The sequence below is a fragment of the Strix aluco genome, chromosome 1 (genome assembly GCF_031877795.1).
Source record: "Strix aluco isolate bStrAlu1 chromosome 1, bStrAlu1.hap1, whole genome shotgun sequence".
Lineage (NCBI taxonomy): Eukaryota > Metazoa > Chordata > Aves > Strigiformes > Strigidae > Strix > Strix aluco.
In genome coordinates this window covers 41,815,188-41,839,670 of record NC_133931.1, presented here as the reverse complement: position 1 = coordinate 41,839,670, position 24,483 = coordinate 41,815,188, and the positions used below count along the sequence as shown (strand labels likewise).

Genomic DNA, 24,483 nt, shown 5'->3' with positions numbered 1-24,483 from the left:
TTTTGATACTGTGCAGCCATGAAACAGCTGTGTCCTCATGACTGGCTTGTCCATAGCGTGAGGGTGAACCTGCCTGTTGTTTCCTGAATTGACTTTTATACCCTAACGTCACAGGTACACATGCTTGTCCTTCCGCTGCCGGGGAGGGGAACTGTGCACTCTGTGGTGCCTTCCGGAGTAGCGTCCTTACCACTCAGAGAGAGGCATGTGCAGAGATGATTGTATGGACGTTCACCTTATATTTGAAATGTTTTTAAGTGTTCTTCATGAAGACTGGACTGGAGAATTACAGGCTTTGGAGAGGTAGAAGCTGAATTAACTCATGCTTTGCTGGCTAAGCAGCATTAATGTTTTCATTACTTGGCCTAAAATGGAGTAGGTAAAAGCTGCAGGGAGAGGCCCTGTCCCACAGCTGTGCTGGGTTTAATAAAAGATAGGATTTCTCCTTCTAAAATCTCGTTATCCACGAACTGCTGTGAAGGTATCAAATGATGCTGTTTAGATTGTTGCAATCAACTAATTTGATTTCCATATTACTTCTGGATGACTGTTACTGAAAAGACTTTTTCTGAGGTGCCCTGCCCCAATTTGAAATCAGATCCCCACACTCTACCTCCTACGTACATTTTACTGCATCGTGTGGGCTGTACTGCTCAGCCAGAGAGTAGAGAGGGGTATTTGCCTCCTGCGCTATCATTACAGTCAATACTAATCAAATGCTAATAATGACAGTAGGCTTGCTTTACTGCCGAATAGCAGGATGATATTATATATTTTGGTCAGAGGGGATTGATGGAGCTGTAGAGTGGAAGAGCTGCCCACCCTATAGACCCATGCTCACTCTCCCAGTGCCCTTCCTTCCTATTTTGCTGTGGGGCCAAAACATTTTCCCTGAAAACTGTTTCCTGTAGGCATTACAGCTGAGGTGGGCCAAGGTGGAGACTGGAGGGACAAAGACTGGTATCAGAAAAGCCCTGGCAGTATTTGCACCTGATAATTGTGTTGTGGCTTAGGAGTGGACATGATTAGTATTGCAGTGCTGCTGCAGGTCAGTGTCATGTCACCCATTGCTGTGGTTTAAGTCTGAAAGAATTGCAGTGTGAGTTGGACCAGGAGGCAACGAGGCAGTTTGTATTATGGCAGTTGTGATACAGATACTGTCTAATGCAAAGTGGGCTGCTGTGAGGTTCCAGTCTTTCTGCTATGTCTTTCCCATGCCTAGAACTTCCACTAATTTAAAGTTGATTTTCTAATGAGAACCAAAACCTGTTCCTTAATCAGTGTGATTTGCTTTCATGGACTACTTCATTCAACTTAGTGCAAATTGTGGAAGCTGTCTAATATTTGAAAATGAAGTCAGCTGTTCTTGATGTTGAACCAGACTGAAGCTAGCAATCCCTGTGAAATCCTCCTTCAATGAAGTGTAATTTGGTACCATAATATACTGCGCTGAAAGAAGCAATAAAGTAGTTCTACACTTAGTCTTTTTTACATTACAATTCTGGAGTTGGAACAGTGGATTTATCATTGTTTCCCTAATACCGTTTTCTTCTTAGTAGGCAATACATAGAACACTGAACTTTTAAAATCCGCTTTAACTGATACATTGGAGTGGAGAAAATATCCTCTTGTTCTCTGTAGAACAGTCACGGGGATACAACTTTTTTTGTCTTTATTTGAAGCTGTTTTGCAGAGTTGCACAGAGCTGCAAGAGATCTTCTTAGGCTGGGATTTTTCTAATTCAATGTCAGAACTCACTTTTTCTTACTTGCAGATTGTGGTCTCTGACAATGAGATATACCTCACTTTAGTTCTGTTTATCTTGTTCATCAAGTCAGACAGCTCTTACAATTATTATCCATGATCAACTAGCTCATTGTCATGACAATTAATAAAAGTATAAATGAGAATGTAAGAAATTCTGTGGTTGCCGCCCTACAGACTTCACCGGCACCTCTACCGAGTGTTCTCCAAGGATAAGGCAGAGGTTGGCAAGGATATGGAGGAGGGAACTACAGTGCTAGAGTATGGCTGGGTTACTTCTGGCTGCTGTGCTTTGTACCTCTGAAGGCTCCTTTGAAAGGAGTGTGCCATTGGGTTGCTGTCTAGTGTCCCTTTTTTTGTTAGTATTATCATGTCTTTGATCACAGCTTCACAGCCTTTGGCAGCTTAAAGTGCAGGAGAATGTCTTTCCCCTGCTGAGAAATTGCAGAACATACCTACTTAATTGTTCTCAATTACATGATGGTTTTTGTTTCAACCAATTCTTTTCTGATTTGGGAAGAAAAGGGATGTGCTCTTCATGACGAGGGATATTTTCTACATGGAAAAACCCGTGTACAGCTTTTTCAGATGATTTAAAAACACATTTCAAAACCAATCTGAAATATCTTGAATTATGTAGTTGGTCTTCTGCTTCAATACGTATGAAATGTAAAGTGACGTAAAATGAAGATGTCTGGTTTATTATGTTGTCTGCTCATAAAATACAACTAACTAGTCACAAGGGAAAATCTTGGGGGAAAAGATTCAAATTAATTACTGCCTTACTGTCTGTTGTTACTTTTCTGTTGTCTTAAATTTTTTTCAGTTAGAGATTGTTAGAAGAAAAAAAAATTCTAGGACGTGTATTTAAACTAACCATTAATGCTTCATTTTTGATGTCTAATACTTTTACCTTTATGCTAATGTATGTATATGAACAGGTCAGGACTTGACCTATATAGTAAAAGTTAATTTACTCCTATGTACATTGCATGGTGTGGGTATTTAAATAGAAAGCGGGGGGGGGGGGGGGGGAAGATGAACTAGTGCCTGGTGCAGTAATTGTAGCTGGAGACTGACACTTGTGAAAGGAGTGCAGCTGTCAAAATAGCCACCATATGATGCCATTTTTTCCTGTCCCTGCTGTAAAGGCAGCTCGTGGAGACACATCTGCAGCTCAGCAGAGGCTGAGTGCTCACTCAGGGCAGAGTCTTTCTGCAGTCCTCCATTTGGTCTCGATGGCAGGATGCTTGTGTTGAGCTTGTCCTTGAAGTGGGGTGCACCTTATGGCCATGCTCCCCAATGCTTTTGAGAAGAGGCAGCTGCTGGAAAGTGCTGCAGCTCCTTGCTGTGCCCCAGATCCGGGCTTCCTGTGGTAGCCCGTGGTACGTGGCCTGGCCTGCCTCTCCCCTGGGATTGGGGCATGGCTGGCCTCTGGGTTGGACCACAGGGTCTACCTAGCCATCCTTCCTGGATCCTTTGGTGTCCCCTACCTCTGGTTCTGTGAGGGATGCTCAACAGGAGAGTCACAGCTGACTTCGAGGGCTGATGTGCCAGGAGCTCAACCATGCAGAGCACTTGCAGGTCGTAGTCAGGTTTTGCATCATAGATAGAAAGTAGCTATCTCTTCAGATAAAACACCATGAGAATATACAAAACGATATTCCCAGGAAAACGCGCATGCATGAGAGAGGGAAAAGAAGTTGTCAGAGATCTCTGGTTTTGTGATTTGCACCACTGATGGTGGAACCTGCAGCATTCATTGGCATTCAAGAAACATTATGTGGATGTTTGCAGGTAATCTTGAGTCATCTTGGAGGCAAAAGACTGAATCCTCGTCCTCATTCCTTGGTATTTTTGCCATAATGTGATGGTGTCCACATGCGTACACGCACAAATAATATTCTTTGTTTAAAAGTCCTAAATGTTTCTGTAGGGACCTGATCTAATCTTCTAGATGAGCTTTCCCTTTCTGCAGCTGGTTTGGACTGAATCTGGGGAAACAGTTACAGTACATGGTCCACATCCAACAGAGAAGCGTTGCTCCTCTGAGGACCATTAGCTGTAGTAGAAACATAGTCCTTAGCGGTGGGGCTGGGCTCAAACTCATGTCCTGCCCTGGGCTTTGGAGAGGTTGTCCATGAGTCCTGAGCTATGGCGTTGCTTCCCCATATCTTCTGAAGGGCACTGAACAGACTAGTGACAAGGCAGCATGAGGTGAAATGTATTTCCTGGGTCTCTCTTGGGTATCTCTCTTAAAATAGCTCAAGTGCTTTTGCTTTTCACCTGATATCTGTCCTGAGTTGCTTTGTCTGGAAGTAGTTACTTCTTGTAGAAGTTCTTGCTGGTGGTATAAGATAACTTGGCAACATCTATGAGAGAACAGTTATATGGGAAAGAGGTTATTTTGAGATTTTTGTCTTATCTGGAAAACCACCAAAAGCTGGGAAGTGCAAAATACGTGTGGGGTTTTTTTCCCCTGAAATTTCACACTGCTTTTCAAAATAAATTCTTCTGCCTTTAAGTGGGTGAGTCCTTGCTCAAAAGTAGTGATTCCCAAATGTTCATATTTGAGCCAGGAATGAAATCTTTTTTTCTGGAATCTCTTCAGAGCCTGCCTTTGAGAGAGAAAGAATTTAGTCTTCTTTTAGAGATTTTATTCTCTTTATAGAATGTAATGGGTTTGCTTTTCAAAGGAAAAACTGAGAATAACAGTGAAGATGCTCTGTTGCATTTTTGGCTCAATTTTATGCAGCATAAAGCTGTTTAGCATTTAATACAGTAAACTGTTTAAAAGGATAAGTTATATAATTACCGTGAACTTTTAAATAACCATTAGTATTAGTACTTGATTGTCAGTAACAGCACACTAATAATATTCAGAAATTAGCAGATACAAAATAACTATCTGAGCCTTTCCTCCTACTAAACTGAAAATCAAGGATGTGGCTTCATAAGTAGGAAAATGGTTGCAAATATAGTCTGATCTTTTAAAGGCATTGTTTGCTTTTCTTTTTGTTTATGCATATTTGCATATCTTAATTATGTAAAAGTCTTCAGTTTGGAAGCTGAAGTGCAATTTTATTTCTCCAAGTATCTTTTTAGTATCAGCTCAGTGAGTGCCAGTTTTTAGGAGCTTGTTAACTTGCATACAGCATAAAACTCTTCATATACTTAAAAATGTGATCCTGTAGCTTCATTTCAAGCAAAGAAGCATGCCTATGGTGTATGGAAATGAGTAAGTTCTCCCTTGCTCTGTGATATCTGTTGGTGGACTGTCGCAGACTCTTCAGGCAAGAAAAGTACCTAGTAGTAGAATGCGAAGTGGTATTAAACCAGTCCTGATGCCAATAGGCTTGTCGTGTGCTTGAGAGGGAAAGGTCAGAAAATAGCTTGCAAACATTTCCACTGTAATTTATTGTCAGTGTTAGCTACAAATGGGGTAGGAGTTGAACCCAGTTTATGGATAAATCTCACTAAATTAAATTGTACTCCATTTTAAGAGAAGCAGCACCAAATGTAAGCGAAATGTCTCTTGCTGCTTTGGTATTTAAACTTTTATGATAAAATGGCTTAGAACTGAAAGCAGTAGTTTCAGTCTCAGTGGAAAAATGGAGACTTCTCAAAGCTGCTGCACTGGAAAGGATCTCGTTCTCTGTGGTGGTTCTTTTTTATTGCACTCTGTGCCAAACCTATGATCACAGGATTTAGAAACCTCTCTCCATGCACTCTTTAATAGTGGCCCAATCTTTCCATGAAACAAAATGGTTCTGTGGACTTCTGATGTTCATTTAGCTCCCAGGTGCACTGGAAGAGCTCCCAGTTAGAGACGGTGGGAATTCCTGAGGTCCTGAGCCCAGCTGGAAGTTTCCTGCTGTAGCACCTAATGTGACTTTGCTTCATGTTGTAGTATAAAAGTATCAGAAAACATTGTGTGAGGCAAAAGGAGATGGTATTTAAGGATAAACCTTGCTCTTTTGTTAGTCATTTTGGAGCACCAGATAAATGATACTCTCTTTTAAGATTATTTCATTGTTAGGGGAATTCCACTGTCTTTGAAGGGTTCCTCCTCCCCTCCTCAGTTTGTGAAGACCTTTACCAAGTGCTTAGACTTCATCAGTTAATCCAGGAATTTACAGAAAGGTAATGCAAAGTTCACAGAGTAGTGGTGTGGTATGACTCTGTCAACCTGAATTGTTTAGTATGTTCACAACAAGAAGGTTTTCTTCTGTTTTCTTGAGCTTTTTTCTCACTGTCAAGTCCATTCCCAGGAATGATGGGTTGAGTGCACATGTGTCATATCTAGCTATCATTCTGGCAAAATTACTGACAAACTGATGTGTGTGATTATTGTTTGTTTTTGAGGAAGGCAGATACTCACTCTGCTTCCTAAGCCAAAAAGAAACTTTTCTCAGACAAAGCTTGATCTTTTTGTAAGTATTTTAAATCCTGCCTGTGTATTGCAGGTGCATGCCCAGACCACATGCTGCCTGGTGACCGCTACTTCTGTGGACAGAAGGATTAGAATAGAGTTTCAGCCCTAATCCTGGGTTTCCTGTGCAGATTCACTTTACAGTCTTATTCCTGTTTAGTTGCCTGTATGCTAAACAACATGTTTTTATTTATACTTGCGCTCTCTCTCAAAAAAAAAAAAGGCACTAACAATGGTATTTTGATTTTTATTGTATTGATGAACTGTTAAAGACTTAGGCCTTTTTTTTTTTCTTCCCCAGACTCTTCACAGGGTAGTAATTAGCCATGTGCTATGCAAATTCTCACAGTAAAAGGAATTGCTTATCTGTTAATTAAAACCAAATGACAGCAATTTTAGGTTTAGGTTATTTCAAAGTGTCTAAATTATTTAGAATCTGAAGTCTTAATTTTTTCAATGGATGCCTTAGTCTACTTTTTGTTACTTTTAAACTTTACAGTAAATATATGTGGTTTATTAGGTACAGAATGATATCCTATAATAAAAAGCCCACAGTTTTTTGTCTTCCTCAGGGCTTGAGCTGACTTTCAGAATTTTGTGAAATGTGAAAAAATAATTTGACCACTTATTTTAGTGGTCTGACTTTTTGTACTTTATGATCCTTGCAGTTTTAAATGTGGTTTGCAGAAATTGAATTGCATCTAAAATATAATATTGGCCAGGACGAAAACCTGCAACTAAATTTGTTCACCAATCTGTTTAATTATTGATCAAGAGGTTGGTAAAAGACTGTTTTCTTCTTACACGGTTCCTTTTGCTTATCCTCAAAATTTGTGTATTTAGGGAGTTATTTAAGTCATCTGTTGTTATTAATTAAAACACTATCTAGCATACAAGCTGTTTTAAGCAATAGGAAAATTAATTTCTTGGTGTTCTAAGAAAATTAAGGGAAATGTTTTTGAATTGTGTAGTAATGACAAATGATAACTCTTTCCTTAACGAAAAAAATACTAGAAGCATATGTTTGTGGTGTGTTAATTTTTTGCCAGGTTTTCATGTCTTGATTTCAGTTTCTTTATCAGTTTATTGAAAGACTGGGCTTGGTGCCCTGGTGAGACCTGTGAGGGTTGGTGTGAAAATCTAGAAAATCTGAAGTCAAAACCTCTAGGACAGTAAGATTTTTCACATGGAGATGGAGTTAATTTAGATTTGTAATAGCACCCACTCTAGTGGATGATACAAAAATATAAATCTGTGGTAAGACACACAGGAAAATATATGGAGGTAAGTGTAGTTACAGGAGTGCTGTGAAAATTTCAGGTGTTGACAATTTCACTGATGTGTTTCTGCAAAATGATTGCCAGGATGCTTAAGTGAAAAATTAAGCCTGTTTGGGGGTACTGCTAATTAGCTTTTGTGTCCCACATTGAGGGAGCTGTGAGCTGTCCACCTGCATGGGAACAGAGGGAAGGGTACTCTTTCATCTCTCATCCATATATTTGTAATCTCCTACTGTTATTGTTCAGAGGCCTAAAAATATACTGAGTTCTGCTTCAAGAAAAAGATTGAATATATGTTACTGTAGGAACAGTGTTTTAGGTAGTTTAGGCAAGAAAATAGCTGTTGTTTAAAAATGGCTACATAAGTGTAGAGTCTTCTGTGGGCATGCCTTTGAGACACATTAATTTGTTTTTTGTAGAGTTGAGTGCTGTGTTTTTTTGATTCTGATAGAAGCTCAGCAATAAGCCTTGAGCACAGAACAAATTCTTTATCCTGTGTGATTTTTGTGTATTTGTCTTTTAAATCTGTTTAACAAAGTAGTGCAACAAATTTGGGATTAGTGACATGCTAGTTAGCTTTCCTGAAGGAGGCTGGGACAGAAAAATGAGGAAATTCATGGTTTTTTGCATTAGGTATGATTAACTGGCACAAAGATTAGCTGTATCATGCATTTCTTTTCAAATGGTTCCTGACCTCACGGGTGCAAGGAAGTTGTGATCCAGCTGTAGCAGTATAAATTTGGCAAAGAAAATAAGCACGTTTTTTGTTCAGATTTGTATATTGGCAGTAAAATATTCTCAGCTCATGGGCTTTCCTTTTACCTCTCACAAATTTAAAAATAATGTTGATTTTATGCCAAATGTCAGTTGTTACAGATGCCTGTTTGTATTTTAGTGCTCTTTACTGCTTTTCGTGCCTTTATTTTTTTTCTCTGATCCACTCTTGACATGTATGATATGGAGGGCTGTTAATACCAGCTTAAATTGGGTATTGCTCACAAAAGTTCTTGATGCATTATGAAATATGAGTTTTAAATTTCAGTAACGTGAAGTCTGGACTGTAAAATCCTGCTTTTAATCTAGGCTTATTTGGTTAGACTGTGTTAAATCCATTCCTAAAAATACTCAAGCTTTTTTGTTGTTTTTATTATTTTCATTTGGGATCAAATCTCTTTGAACTATGTAGACGCACACCTGTGCTCATTTTAATCCCTGTGTAGTTTTCATCAATTATCACAGCAGGCAAGAAGAAAATCAAATTGTAAAATGCTTTTGAAAAGTAAATACATTCAACCTGGGGTTCAGGTTTCTGTTTTAATCAAACATCATCTGTATTCATGCTCTTACACAAAGCTGAGTAAGGGAGGGGCATGAAAAGCCTTTTTTTGTTTTCGTTGTGAAATACCTGTTTTGAAGTGCTTGGGTGTACGATGAGTATAATATGTTAGTGTTTGTAGAGGAAGGCTGTGTTTGTGTGTATATGGATTTTTTTTTTTAAGCTGGAGAAAATCTAGGTCAAGAGATTTCATTCTTATTAATAACTTAAAGCTTTATTCAACAAAAAATTATCCTCCGTGGCCGGAAAGCTTCCTGACTGGGGAAGCGCTGGTGGGAGGGAACCTGCTTCCCTCAGACACTGATGGGAGCATTTGCTTTTCCATCAGGGCACTAAATGTTCACTTTCTCCCATGTGTTTCTGATCACCACCATGAAATCTCACAGGGGCATGCTCTTTGAGTTTCTCAGTGTGGGGCCATGCTTGGGGCTGGGGACCCTTGGCATTTCCCACCCCTTGTGTCCCTGCTGTCCAGCCTAGGCCCTGTGCCATGGCCCCAGCCTTCCAGCGCTGCCTCGGCCTCCTGTCCGCGGGTGGTCGTGTTCCACCCAAAACAGGTCTCATGGTGTTGCTATACAAACTCTGGCTGCAGGACTGAATATTTTTTTTTTTCTTTTTCTAAAAACATCCATGTCAGCAAAATAAATAAATAAATACAAAAGCTTAACAATTCTTGTTTTAATTCACTGGGAGATACTAAAACATGAAATCTCCCCTTGGCCTTGTCTAGTTTTCCTGCTCCTCTTCCTCAGCAGCCACTGCCCTGTGTGTTCAGCTCTGCAGCACCAGCACCTCGGCCTGCTGTTAAATATGTAAACTGGAAGAATAGGGAAATTCTTGGCTCTTTCAGCTATAGTAATCTACTGTACTAGAGGTTTAAACAAACTTGGGGAAAACAGTGGTTATGAAGCCTTTAATTTTCCCCTAAGCTTCTGTGTCACCTTATAACCAAAAGCAAAGGTAGTTAAATTAGGATAATTAATCATGGAACAACTTACACAGGGGATGTAATGAATTTTCCATCAATTTGGAAGTTCTGTAAATCAAGATAAGAGGCTTCTGTAAAATATGCTGTTTGTAAGCTATGGCTGCTGTACTTGACAAAAAAAAATTAGGTTAAGTAAGTTACATGCCATCTGTGTTGGCATCTTGGAAGTTGTTTCTGGAGTAGTTCCTTCAAACGTGAAGGTTTAGAAAATTAGTCTGTATTTCCATGTCTAACACTGTATCAAGGAGTGCAAACTTGAGGGAGAAAAGATAATTTTAAGTTAGAGTTTGTGTTCAGGACTCCTGTATTGACATTTTCCTTTTCTCCTGTTCCTGCCCAAGATCTTGTGAATGTGGAAGTGATCGGAAAGCCTATCCATCTGCTGCTATAGGAACTGCCAATGATACCTATCTGCCCCACAAATCTTGGTTTTGTGCTGACAAAAGAGAAGAAACATTTGTGTTTATCGCTTTCAGGGGAAGTCTTCCAGTGTGTTGAGTTGCAGGTCCTAACTCCCGAAAGTGAGATGTGCAGAAGCCTTAGACATTGTAGTCAGTCTGTGTGACTAATATAATTGCATCTTCTTCTTGAATAACTACTGTAGATATGAAGTAGACTTTGAAGCAAGTCAGTTGACACCCACACAGGACTAAATTATAACATCCTGAATAAATTGCTATGCAGTGTTAGTGCTAAAGTGTTGTCAATACAAAGAAAGTTTGTTCCCAACAATTCTTTGTAAGTTGAAAATTGCTTGAAATTTGCTGGATTAAAAAGTTAACTTGAGTAGTTAGGTTATTTGCATGTAAAATGAGCAAAGATAATCAAGATCATCAAAAACATAAAACACAGGAGAGAAAAATGTCAAATGTATTTTAAGTATACCTATCAAATTCTGTTCATATTTCACATACTTTATAGTAAATTTTATAGTTAGTGACCAAATGGTGACTTTTGGAATGGTACTTTTTCTTTATAATAAAATAATCATTGCCTATTTTGTGGTGAGCGAATTAAAACATATTCTTCTTGAATTGCATCATATGAAACCCTTCAGGAGGGTCTGAGGAGGCATACTTCTGAAAATTTACCCCCTTTTTTATTAGCACACAAATATAATAACTGGAAACTTAAATGCATTGTTTGTACAATGTACAAAGTTTGTTCCTTCTGTCTTTGGTGCTTTTGATACTTAATTTTGTATGTTGCACAGACACCTTCTTAGATGCCTCATATTTGAGCTTACAATTCAGAATGTTCAAATTCAATGCTTAGGGTTTAATACTTGTTTAGGTGCCTATCTTTGTAGATAACTCGCACAGAATTTTCTGCAGAACTTCAGCATATCTGATATTGCAAATGTTACCAACTTTTACAAAGGAGAATGGCGTATTGACATTATATTAGTCTGGTGGAATCATCAAAATGCACATCATTAGGAATATGTGAGTGCCTCCAGTGAAAAATGTGTATTTTGATATACAAAAAAGTTGCATGTATTTTTGGAGATCTTTTTGTAACCCAAATGACCAGCATTATTTTCTCAGCTGAGGGATGATTTGAAATTCCAAAGCTTAACCAGTGCAAGTGTTAGTGGTCCATTTCTATTATTAAAAAAGAATTGCTGGGTAATGTCAGAATGAGTGACAGGGGAGGATGATCTCTCAATTGCCCTTTAGCTTTAGGGTAGAAGAGATACCTTGCTTTATGGACTGATGACATGCAACTGGCAAGTTGCAACCCCCCATGTGTCCTTTCTCTTCCTTTCTGACTGCTGCTGTGAAAGAACTGTGCTTTATGAATTCTGCTTCTATTTTGAAATCTCTTTTTAAAATATTGTATGCTCTTTCCTTCTTCCCTGACCTCAGTGCTGTTAAATGAAGATAAGAGTTATCAAAGCAATACTATGCATGTGGCAACCCATGGAAAAGCCCTATCGGATGTCTGTGGATTTCTGTCCTGCATCTAGTGATACGATGTGATTGCTTGATGTCCTGCTTGATGTTTTTATTTATAAGATATAAGAAAAGTGTCAAAAGTTTGTGTTTATGAGTTGTCAGAACACTGTGAGAATATAGTCTCTTAAACCAGGAGTGAAGCTTAACATTTGACAAAAAAGTGGCCCGAATCAAGGTCAAACTAATGGAAGTATTCTGCAACTGTTGCCACTTTCATGCCTTACCATAGCGACCTGATACAAGGTTGATAAATGTTTATAAAAGAAGCAGTAAGTGGCTAAGTCCTCAGAAAGGAAGTGTAAAACCTTCTGATTCAAACCGTTGATTTATACTGCTCTTAGTGTTAGTAGTTGGTTTGGCTGCTTGCCCCTTGCCTGTGTTTGCCAGCTTCCCGCTACTTGGAGTGGAGCAGTTGCCTGGATTTACTTTCTCTGGGGTATGGAAGTGCTGCAGCACTGCACAGAAATTCTGGGTAGTAATAATTTGTATTTTCATTAAAATCTTTTAACTAATAACCAGATTTTTGATAACTAGCTTTACTTAAAGAAAAGTAAACAATCATGGGATCTTACATATTTTTTAGTTCTGTACAGAATTATCTCAAATGGCCCATTTCTAAGCTAGAGTTGCATCAGTGTATAAAGCTGTTTCCTTCTCTGCTTCTCAAAATTGTATGCAGCATGAGAACATTATTATTAAATGCCTCTGATGAAGGTAGACTTTGCAGAGCTGGCATGTTGTGCTTTATTCCTGCTTTTTTTAACGTCTACTGGGTCATCCTAAGCACTGAGCCCATGGCCTGGAAGTGGACTCCACTTCTTGTGGTCCAGGGAGGAAGGCTTTTGGGAAGACGTCCTGTCTCTGTGCATCGCTGGACATGATGCAAGGACTCCTTCTGCAGCCTCGTTAAAGTTGGATTGTTGATACCCTATACCCAGGACTCTCTTTCCTTCAAGTGTGATACCCTTTTACTGTTCCTATCAATGACAATAGTAAAGTATTGAAGCAGGTCACAAAGGGAGGCATTAAACTGCTTGTAGCTTTTTGTAGTCCAGTATTAGGTATACTTAATAATCAACAGTCATGCTTTAATGTAGCTTCTAGGAAAAGTTTGTAGTGTGTGTACTCTGAAGTGTGTTGACCTGAGCCTTTCTGAGTCCTCAGCTTGGTTAGTAGTGCAGGATCCTTGGATACTCTCCAGTTACATACTGTCCCAGGGAACTCCCCTGCCTTAGGTCTGATGTGAATGAAACCTGTGTGTGAGAGCAAAAAGAGTCGAGCCAGGTCCCCAGGCTTGACTGGTCACAGGGAGTAGGACTGATGTCTGTAGCAGACAGCATGTCTTTGCCTGGCTGAGGTCTGTACACTACTATATATTGCCCTTGTACCTGGCTTTTTTTCAGTGTTGGTATGTTTTAGAAATACTTTGGTGTTCACTTTCTTGTGCTTTGGAAAGTAATTTTTAGAAATAATCTCTGACTTATGTCCTCTTTGTATGTTTGACCATGTGGCCCGACTCCAAGTCAAAGCTTTGCATAACCCCAGCAAAGGGGACTGTGGGGTGGTTTTGAAGCCCAGCTGTAGAATTAGGATTTCCCATCATGGGCAATATATCTGTTTCATGTCTCTTATTACTAACATTTCATCTGTTGACTGATTTAAAGTGTAAAACTTGAGTTTACCTATCTGTATCCTTTTCTCCTACAGCTGTAAAACATCTGAGGAGAAACAATTACAGTTGAATAACCAGGAACCAAGTTAGTCTTCCTGGTTATATACTGAATTGTGAAGAGAGAATTGACAGTTTGGGAGTGATGCAGGGTAAGCAAGTGCCTGTCCTCAAGTGAAGATAGATTAAATTAAATTCTTGCTACTTTGGGGTTTTAATAACTTGCTGATGAAAATTCTTTACCTGGAAACTTGCATGTAGAAGTGTGGGCTGGAGCGTCTTTCAGGCCAGAGGAGAATTTGCCTTTACAGGCTGTAATGCATTTCAATCATGCCTAATGAAACGGTAAATCAATGACTGTTTCCCTTGGCTGGTTCCTCCAGCCAGTTGTTTTCTTCTTTCTTCTGAAGTGCATAACTGGTTTGTTTTGGGTTTTTTTTTTTTTTCTCCTCTGTGTTTGCAAATGTCTCATTATTAATAATTTGTACTTATTCTAGTTCTCAAGCTTACATTGTAAATTCAGTTCTTGTTGTGCTGGCCGGTGAGCAAATGAAGGTGACCTGAAACTCCTCCAAAATGTGTGCATGGCTCAGTATTCAGTAACCATCTGGCACTTTCCTACTTCCCGGTCTTCCCGTAGATCTGATGAAAGTACTGTACTGCCTCTAGTCATTCAGGTACTTTGGAGAACCACTCTTGCAGTTCCCTGGCATTGTTCCCTGGCAAAATTGCTTGGGCGAGTTTTACCTCGGCATCTAACTGTGTCCTGAAAACCCGAGAGCTGACTCGATCTAATCATTTAATGGGGTTGGGTGTCACTTTTATTGTTTTGAATGTGCGTCACTGTCCCTTGGTCATACCCCAGGGAGAACTAACACATCTCATGTGGTGATTCAGTACCAGGATAGAAGGCTTAAGACTCCCATGTCTCTTGCACAGCTCGTCTTAAGTGGATACGGCAAGATGAGGGGAATATTAGAGGCTACAGTAAATCTGTTTTGTAATTTGCGTAAAAATCCTACTTCTCCAACTCTGGCTGGATTTGCAACAAAAACAATCACGAGTCCAAATCTGTTGAAGGCATTAAGCAACATTTGTATAACTTTGATCTTGCAAAGACTTTTGAAAGTGTCTATGCATTCCAGAGTCTCTTTCTTAAGATGATAATGGTGTCACCCTTGGTGGGTCTAAAATCGGTCTCATGCATAGTTCATGCTTTTAGTTCCATGCTTTTCTTATGCTTAGTAGAGTTCCAGCTCTACCCACTAAGTGCTGCTAATTTTTGGAAAGTTTGTTGTGAGAATGCAGACAGGGTAGTGTAACTTATGTGATTCCCTCTTCAGCTGCATATAATTACTCTCATGTATATTTTCATGAATGTCTTAAGATTTCTCCCAAATAGCAGGCAAAGATTGTGATAGCGTATGGTTGCTTCTAATGTCTGTCCTAAAGTCAAACCAATTACTTAGCTTGCATCTCATGAAAGCATAACCACTTTGTAGTTCATGGAGACTGTGAAAAATAAATAAAGCTAAATTGCAAACTCAAAGAAAAGACAGTTCAGAATTTGGTTTACCTCAGGTGTAACACCCAGGCTGTCATTCAGAAAGCTTTATATTTTGGATGTAACTCCTTAAGATAGTGTATGCTGACATGTTTGCTGGATCATCAGTAAAGACTCAGAGTACACTGTTTTTAAAAATGGCAATCTCAAGGGCTGTGTCCAAGCCGTAAACCATTTTCAAGACCTCCAAGTCATGAATCTCATTGGCATATGTATACTGGTATCCTGGAATGAGTGATTCTTAATTACTTTAATTATACTCTTTTTAGGAGCTTACTTAACTTTTTTCAACTGCTAGAGAAGTCACCAGAAACTTATAAAGGGTCTCTTCTTTTGCCTTGATTTCAACTTCCATTCTCTATTTTATGGTTCTCTAATGTTTATTGTAATAAGGCAGAGTGGTATTTTTCTATAACCTTTCACAGTGAAATTTTAAGAAACTTGATTGTTCTGATTGAATTTCCTAGTCATATTTACTTAAAATAAATCATGGTACCAGGCCCCTTCTTAAGCCTATCTTCTCTTGTCACTTGAATCATTATACTTGCTTTTTGCCATATACCTTGTTTTCCTTACTGTTTTGCAGCCTTTCTTTCAACTCTTAGCCGTCATCACCAAACCCAGAAATGTTTACAGGTATACAGGCTTTCTTCTTTCAAGTGCCTTGGCAAGAGGTGTATATTCACAGAGACTGAAGATGGTAGGAGATTGTATATTAGCATATCATAAATTCCCAGTTGTAGTTTTTAGTCAGTACCTCTTGAATTGTTTGTGGCTTCAGCTGGGGAGTACTTTCAATCACCTGCTGCTTGTCAGTGGAATTCCCTGAAGGAATGGTTCCCCATGACAGTTGTGCCTATCCTCTTCGATAACTACTTATCTTAGCTGTTTGTCTTAGCAGACCTACTAAATCTGACTGCTTTTTTGTTGTCCTTAATTTGCTTGACATGTGACTATTGTTCCTCAGGTGTGCAAAGGGAGTGGCAGGATGGAAACCCATCAGGTCAATCCATACCTGCTGCTTTGTTCAAGTACTGTAATTTCCCTGCCTTCCATTGCCCTCCAAGACAATTTCTTCCTCAAGAGAGACACCATCTCTTTTTACTCATCTTTGGAGTCCTGTTTTACTGTGCTGCCCATTGATGCTTAAGAATCCTAATTATTTCCATCATAATGTCTATACTTATTTCCATTAATTTTTTAACTCTAGAATAAAGAAAACCCATCCTGCAGAACCAGGTAACATGCTGGCCAGAAAGCCTGTTTTCCTGTGTTCCTTTTTTTTTTTTTATTATACTTTCACGACTGTGATTCATTCCAGGAAGGTGCTAGACTCCCATTAAAAAGTTTCTAGAATAGATGCATATTTTACCCTTTATGTTTATAAACTTATAAGAAGTGCAGTGAGAAAGGTTGGAAGGACAGAAGTTCTGATTTTGTAAGTAATCATGTGTTTGTATTAAAGATTGTGTTTTGTTTTCCTGATAAATGGTACAGCAGTGCATGTGGATCATAAAATGACAACTTGTCTGTACTGGATGTGTGTATTTCCATGGACACAGAGTGCTTAATCCATACCTGATACAAACCTTAAATTAAACCCTCAGTCTTGGAGACTAGAAAAGAGAGTATCTGAGAATGTGGGCAGAAGACTAATGAGGGTAAAATGAAACTCTGCTTTTTTCTCTTCTCTTAGATATGTGTTTCGAACATGCATACATACACACCAGCAAACAAAAAAATTAGTGTGCTGGGTTTGGTAATCTGCTTCTAATTGAACCTTTCTGTCAGTATAATTAACATTTAGGAGATTACTGTACCTTCTGCTTCTGTAGATGTACTGTAACTTTCCATGACAGTATATATGGATAGCTGTGCTGATCCAGGGTCTTCTAGCGAGATGCTCACAGCTGCAAGAATAGAGGTAGTGAAACTGTGAGACTTCTAAAGATGTTGCTACCTTCCAGCTGGCTAGTTGATGTAACTCTTGCTTGGGAAAAGTAGTATTCTCATCAAACTCTGTGGTGAGTAAGACTCTTCGTAGTTTCTTATAGGTGTCTTACTTTACGATGAAATTTATTATTCTTGGTGTAAGGTGGGGTGAATTTTTTTAACAGCTGTGTATAAAGTCAGAAAATGTGGAAGTTAAAATTTCCAGCTCAGAATATTAAGGATACTTACGTGTTTATTTGCCAGCAAAGGTAATATAGAGTAATACTTACCATAACACTGTGTGAAGTATGAACATGTTAACATTCATTGTGGGAAGCCTGACTTCTGATTTTTCTGCATTTCTTTAATTTGATTCCTCCATCTTTTCAGTGCTTTAATACTGGATAAGTGAGCAAATTACAGCTTAGTTTTATTGTTGCTTTTAATGAAAATATGTCTGTCTACAGGAGTAGAAACTGACAAAATTAGTGGATAAGGTCCCTTCCTATCAAAGCTCCACTAATTAATGTTTCTGAAAATTGTGTTCTCTAAATTGACTACACCTTCTAATTTATGTTTGATGTGAGCTTTTTACCTGAAACCTATAAAGATATGAGAGTAGTGAGTCAGCATCTCCTGCCTGTGGAAAGTTAGGGTCTGCATTAAACACACTGAACTTTTTTGGCACAATATCCATTGGTAAATATTTCCTTGTTTCTAGTTATGTATATGTCTGGGATCTCTTATACCTCTTCTGCTTTTTTAAATAACTTCATTCTCTCTCAAGATCTGTGCTCTTTGGCTGCAGAAAGTCTTCTGGCACAAAAAAGTGTATCTTTCTTAGAGTAGCTAGATTCTCCCAGATGCCTAGTTTCAGTTTCCTGACTTCAGTTTCTCCCCAGTGACAGTGATTAAGGTAATGCCTTATCAAAGCATCAAGTTATCAAATGCTTAATTGTCCACTGTTCAGTTTCCATATCAGTTTATTTCTTTGTCAAGACATCCTACATTTTTAAAGACTTCAGTTTGGATTATGGAAACCTCAGGGTAGACTTGAGTGAGGTTTGACGGTTTAGATTGGTGCCTTTGGGATTGTTAGAATAAGAGGCCCATTCATTCATTCACGGATCCTTCCGAATTAGATTTGGCTTCTCTTCCTTGAGATGTGTATTTTTGTAAGTACTAAAACTTTGATTTCATACTTAGCAAGAGAATGAAAGAGAGGAAGAACGCAGTAAGTGAGGATGAAAACTCTCTTTAGAAAGAAAGCCCAAAGACTTGTTGATACTGGACAGTGAAGCAGGAAACGACGTGTCTCATAAAAGGCTCCAGCTTTGTTGGATAAAGGCTGAAACTCAGGATGTAGTATATAAATACAAAAGAGTTTCATAAAAATATTTTTAAAGTGCAGTTCTGAGTGCCTTAGAGAAGCTGACTGATAACTGTGCAGCTACTACAATATATATATATTTATGCACATGCATACACACACTCATAGCATACTTTCTTCTTTAAAAATGAATATATTCAACTCAATGACATGTATTTCCCATAGGAGACTGGTAACATTACCAGCAGCAGATGTAAATTTGGGAGCTACAACCTGTATTTTTTGCAGACTCTAAACTAGCAACTTAGTGGAGAAGCAGAAAGCAAGGGACTCCAATATCAACAGGCAGAAGGGGAGGAATTCGTGAAGCTGAATATTTTCCTTCATAAAAAGACACAAACTTTTTTCCCCCGCAGTATTTTGTGACAAGTTTTTCTTTTTAAGCAGTACATCTAGCAGCGTTCTGGGGATTTTGGGGGTGTCTTCTGTCCTGACCAGTTGATAGCTGTAAAAATTGTCACTCAACTTGGAGATAAAAGTCCTTGTACTTGAACTTGCTCCAGTTGTTGGCCAAGAAACATGGCTGGGACAGATTTACTAGCTGCAATTAATGGCCATGTTCTCTCTTTTCCCTCTGATTTGTCGAATATGAACTTACAGGGATTTTAAACTATGAGTTGCTGCCACCCTTTTGGTTGCAAAGTTGCTTTAGTTTTGAGACTTAGATGAGTGTCAGTTCAGAATTACTGCTTAAAATACAATAATTTGGAATATCAGAATAATTTGTAATAATACAAGAGTGTATTTTTGGTTGGTAATCTGTTGTTGGGCATTGTTGTACTAAACAAGGCAAGGTTGGAAAACATCTTTTTTTCCTCCCATGTTTTTAAAGTGGTGTTTACTTTTTTCCTTCTTTTACCAAATGCCAGAATAACAATACTACAGCAGTCCCATAATAACTGAGTATCTGTAATGCTGCATCACTCTGAAGATGCTTATGCCTTCATCTTCCTTTTGTTAGTTTTTCTGATTTATAAGTGTTTACATGAAGGTGCCCATCTGTCTCTGAAATCCCTCCATTGTTTCTATTGTACTGCTGTTTCAAGAGGCAGCCAGTCTCCAAGACAAAGCTCCATCCACCCACCCAACACAAATGAACCCTCATCTTAGGTGTACTAATGTCAAGACCCAAACACAGGCAGGTTCCCCAAAGGTTGGAAGTGGGGATACCTGAAGTAATTGATATCTTACAAATATTGCTGCCAGTTTGGTATGGTAACTGAATGAGATGACTGTTTTCTTGAATTTCTGCTTAAACAGTTTCTGCAAACATTTTTTAGGTTTTTGTTAAAGGAACTCCGTGTTTCATTGCATGGCCTGTAACCTGATTGCAGTCCTGTTTCTAGAGTGAATAACTGATTAGAAAATTAAAATAATTTGATACAGCTCAGAAATGTTTGCTTAAAAGAAGCTGCTGTGCCATCTGCTTGTGCCAGTAAGGGTGCTTGAGCACATAATGTCAAATAAAACCAAACCCCAGAAATCCCAGGTATCTGAGTACTTTTTTTTTTTTAAGAATATTATGATTAGAGCTGATCATACCTCGGGTGGCATGTTGAAAAAAAGAACATAAACCTAAACAGGGACTTAGGTCAGGTCTTGTAGCCTAATAAATTCTGTATGGCTGTTTCACCACTGCTTCTTACATGAAAATTGCATTCATTTTGGAAAGGCAGTCTTGTTATCCTTCCCTTCTGATGGTGGAGTTTAAGGGTTTTTATTTTTAATTTTTTTGAGCAAAAGACGGTGTTCTGGAGTGCATATTTAACCAGGACTGCTTTATCAGCTGAGTGGAGGTCATGTGCAGGGAAGTAAGGTGGTTTGAGGCTGGATTTCTTTCCTGCAGTAGCACAGCACTATGTGGCTCCCCTGAGAAGATGGTGTCTCACCACTTGTGCTCTTTGCTCTGAAGCATTCCCAAAGCATGTTTCTGAGCAGTTTCAGTATGAGGAATATAATGACATGAGAGAAACTCAGAATTGATACCTGTAGGTTGCCTGGGAAATTTCAGAGTTTGGAGATTATGCTGTTAGGACTATCAATATACATGCTAGAGAACATCTACAGCTGACTGAGTGCTTGTTAGGTATCACTAACCACCTCTTTGCAGCCTTTCAGTCTCCAAAAGAAGACATACTTTTCTGATTTCTGAAATTTATGTTGTTTAAGCCAAAAGATTCAACCTAAAAGGATGCTTGTTGCCCAAAACTTGTTGCCTAAAACTGTGGCTTTGATGCATGATGATGAAGTTAAATGCCTTCCCTGTTGCTGTGTCTCCAGGCACTGCTGTAAGGAGCCTCTGGGAGTTCCAGGGTGAAGAGACCTGCCCCTGTCTGGAGACCTCTGCTAAAGGTGAAGACCTCCTAACAGACCAGGCAGCCTTAGCAGGAACTCAGAAATCTTACATCAAGGTAAAGAGATTAATTTTTCAAGCAAATTGAAGTGGATAATACAATTTTCAAAATAAGGATTTCTCTTCTTACTAAATTAAACACACAAATGCATCTCAGAGCTTTCTCCTTCTTTTGTGTGTATTGCTGGTTGCTACCTGGTGCAAATGTTATCATAGTGAATGTTGGGGGTGGCGGAAATAATATAGTGCATTGCAGGTTAGAGCCAGAAGTTAACTCCTTATAATATTAGTAGAAGGATATATCTGCATTGCTTTGACAAGGGAACAGGCTGTTTCAGAGCTCTACAGCATGCTCTGTTTTTAGAAACGTATCCCACTTTAATTGCCGCATTCAGAGCTCGCTTCGAGTGGCCACAAAAATATGGAAACGCTCTCAGATGTCTGCAGCAATGGGAGGAGAATGAGGTTTGCATATGATGAATTTCTGTTTACCAGCACTATAATTATCTCTTAGTATGGTTATCCAGAACTCATTCTTGCTTGTAAAGGACAAATGCTGATGGATGAAAAAGAAATGTGATCCCAAGAACTTTGTTGAACCTATCAGTGCTACAGACTCAGGCACTTTGGGAGATTTAACTGTACTATGGTTTTGTTAGATAGCCAGGATTTTGAATGTAGTGATGATATATGCAGAATCTTTCCTTCATACCGACAAGATTAATTGAACTTTGTGTAGAGAGTTGGCCGAAAAAAGTGAGCAGTAGTGGAAATGTTTTCTACATATTTCTTCAAGATTAAATGTAAGTCTTTTTAAAGGTCTGCCAACTTCTGCATTTTTTAAAAATAGCTGTTGCAAGGTGTTAACTTCATTGTTGGAAGGTTCCTTAAATAAATATTCCTTGATTCATCCAAGAAGAATTGCAGATTTTGCTTGTTAATCCTTTATTGATCTTTCCAATTTAGACTGGAATTAGAGCTCTGAACTAGACCAAAGTTCATTGTCCTACCATCTGTAGAGTAAAATAAAAATCAACATGAGTTTTTCCATTAGCACAGTCAGTGTTTCACCCCATAACCTTCCTCCATAGTCTGCTATACACACCTGGGAGTAAGACCACCAAGCACGGCTAGGCCCACTTGTCCCTTTCTTATGCTGTTGCCTTTTGCTCTGCTTCTCTCTTCTTTGAATTCACTTTAAACTCTGTTTCTGTAGTCTCCTAGCAAGAGACTTGAACAGTGGAGGATACTTCATCTAAACCTTGGTAGAGCAGGAAAACTGATGATGATGATTATACAGTAATTTCAAACTGGAGAAAAAAAAAAAATCCAGAAATATTTCTCTCCTTAATGTTTCCCTTTGTCGCATTTGCCTTAGGAGTACATGAAACAATACAAGTTGAGATAACCATGCACTAAAACAATAGAGCATTTCTTCTGAATGTTATTTAAAAAATGCAATTTTACATGTTGAGAGAGTAAAGACTTCATAGAAGGTATTGCATAGTCCCATGGCGTGCATGGATGTATTTAAGTGAGGTGGTGGTGGTTAGGATTCATGTACAACAGTGTAGGCTACTGTCAGTTTTGGTGATGCACAGTGTCCTGGATTGAAACGCAGCCTTGAATGCTGTCACTACTTCCATCCAGGCAGTTTGTTCTGTGCCTTTCTGTCTCTTTCCCTTTGCTGGAGGGGTGTGTTGCTAACCAGAAACACATGATATGAGACAGCCAAATGTTCTGGTAAAAATCAAGGGCACTTCATAGCTGTGAAGATTTTATATTTGCCCTAGATTCTTTTTTTTCACTGATGCAGCTGTACTGTTGACGTAAATTATATGAATAATTGATCAAGGAGTTCTTGTTACCTCAAGTAATGTTATGCTTATTGCTTCAGAACTGTGCTGCTCTTTGTTGTACTACAGCATTGCTCATATGCTGCTCTGTGTGTGTGTATTTTATTCCCTTAAAGTTTTCTGCTCCCACCCCTTTCACTCTCCCCCTCTTCCCCCTTCCCTGCAAGAGTATGTTGTTTCTGCTTCAGTGTATTTCATGATTTAACTGAAAAGCAGGGTCTTTTATAATCGACAGCAATACATTTAAAAAAAACCTCCACAGCCCTGGGAACTGGGCAGTGTACACATCTGGTTTCACATAAGCATGAATTGCTGGTTTTACAAACATGAAACATGTAGCCCTTGCCACAGAGTTAGCTAAAGTGTTCCGTAACTTGAGATTGTATTCGAAATAAAAACAAAATTGTATAGGTTCTTTACCATACTAATGGAAAACATTTAATTTACTTCTTCAAGCCAACCAAACGAATGATGCAATGCTGCTCAAGTGGATTTACAGTGCCTTTTCTTCCGTAGAAATCAATACAGCTTGAAGGTGCTGCTATGGGAGCCGTCTAGTTGACTGCGATCCAGCTGCGTTCAAATGTAAACTTCTGTACTGCAAACTAAAACCGATGATTTATTCAGGCATCACTGTATCTCTGAGATATAGTGGTGTTGGATTTTATTCATGGTTTTTCTCTTTATTGCCATTAGTACTAGATTGGAATTTCAAAATAGCAAGTTCAGTCTGCTTATGATTTTTTTTTTTCTTTTCTCTCAAATAATTCAGTTATTTTCTGCATTTCCTGAATTAAAGTACTTAGCTTTGTGGTAGTGATATCAGCAAAAGCAGCTCTATGTACATGCCATGTCTCCATTTCAGTTTTTTTTTCTCAAAAAAACCAAAAAAGGGCAAAACCAAAATACAGGCCTTCATTCAGTGGGAGTGTTAAGGGCTAGCATAATAATTCTCCACTTTGGACAGAAGACGCTCAGAACATTAAATGATCTTCAATTTTTCTCCTGCTAGAGAAGGTAAAATGCAATAGTGTTGTTTTGGCTCAGTCCAAGAAAGTTCTTAAAATAGAACTGTTTTGGGATTTTTTTGTTTGGTGTTTTTTTTTTTTTTTAGAAGTAAAACCAACAATGCAGATTTTCATAATACACCAAATTCTATGGCTTTGTTTCCTTTCCTGTTCCCCTCTGCCCCCGCTAATAGCTTTGACTTTATTTAAACTCTCTGCTATAAGAGGCTGTTGATGTTTCTCTCTCTCTTATTTTCTTCCATAATAGGATTTTAGTCTTGCTTAAGCACTCTGGCAGAATTTCTTTTCTAAAACAGCCTTAGGATGGGGTCCCTGCCGCTGCATTTCTCCCCAAGTGCTGTATTTCCTTGGGAAGTCCCTCACTGGAGGTCTGTGTGCTCATTGTGCTAACTTCTACCAGAAGGAAAATGGCGATTTGATACTTGCCCGCTAGCTGCCAGAAGTACGTTTAATCTTTTTTTAAAAATATAATTTCTACTTCCATTTCTTAGGTAACTTTGATTCAGGTTTCTTTATTCTCTAACCATTTTTCTCTTCCCTATACTTAACAATCTCATGGTGAATAAATAGCTTGAGAAGATGATGTAGAGGTCTTGAGGCCCTTTTTGCAGGGGTAGCTCAGAATGTGGTGAGTTAGTAAAGAGGAAGATGGGGATTTGAGTTGTATGCGAGTCTGGGGTTGGAGGGTTTTTGGTCTTTTTTTTTCTCTTGAGAGGATGGAGAATGTGGTAATGAATACAATTAAGATGGAGAGCAGTGTTGCTGATAGCTGCATTATTTTATTTGAAAGGGTTACCATGTAAGACTTGATAGAGAAGTACATGAATCTACATTACACATATTAATGATTCTGCTTATCTGGAGGAAAACAGTGAAAACATCAGATTTACAGGCCTGGATTTCAGCACAGTTTCAAACATTCTTTAAAACAAT

At 38.7% G+C, this 24,483-nt stretch overlaps 1 protein-coding gene across 5 annotated transcripts in view; it reads left to right on the top strand.

The window, feature by feature from the left end:
• FAM110B (family with sequence similarity 110 member B) overlaps nt 1-24,483 on the top strand; it is a 152,707-nt gene that overhangs the window by 10,241 nt on the left and 117,983 nt on the right. For all 5 annotated transcript variants that reach the window (XR_012622525.1, XM_074818754.1, XM_074818771.1 and 2 more), the window contains exon 2: nt 20,594-20,724. The gene's annotated coding sequence lies outside the window, so the exon portion shown is untranslated. The remainder of the gene's footprint in view (nt 1-20,593; nt 20,725-24,483) is intronic.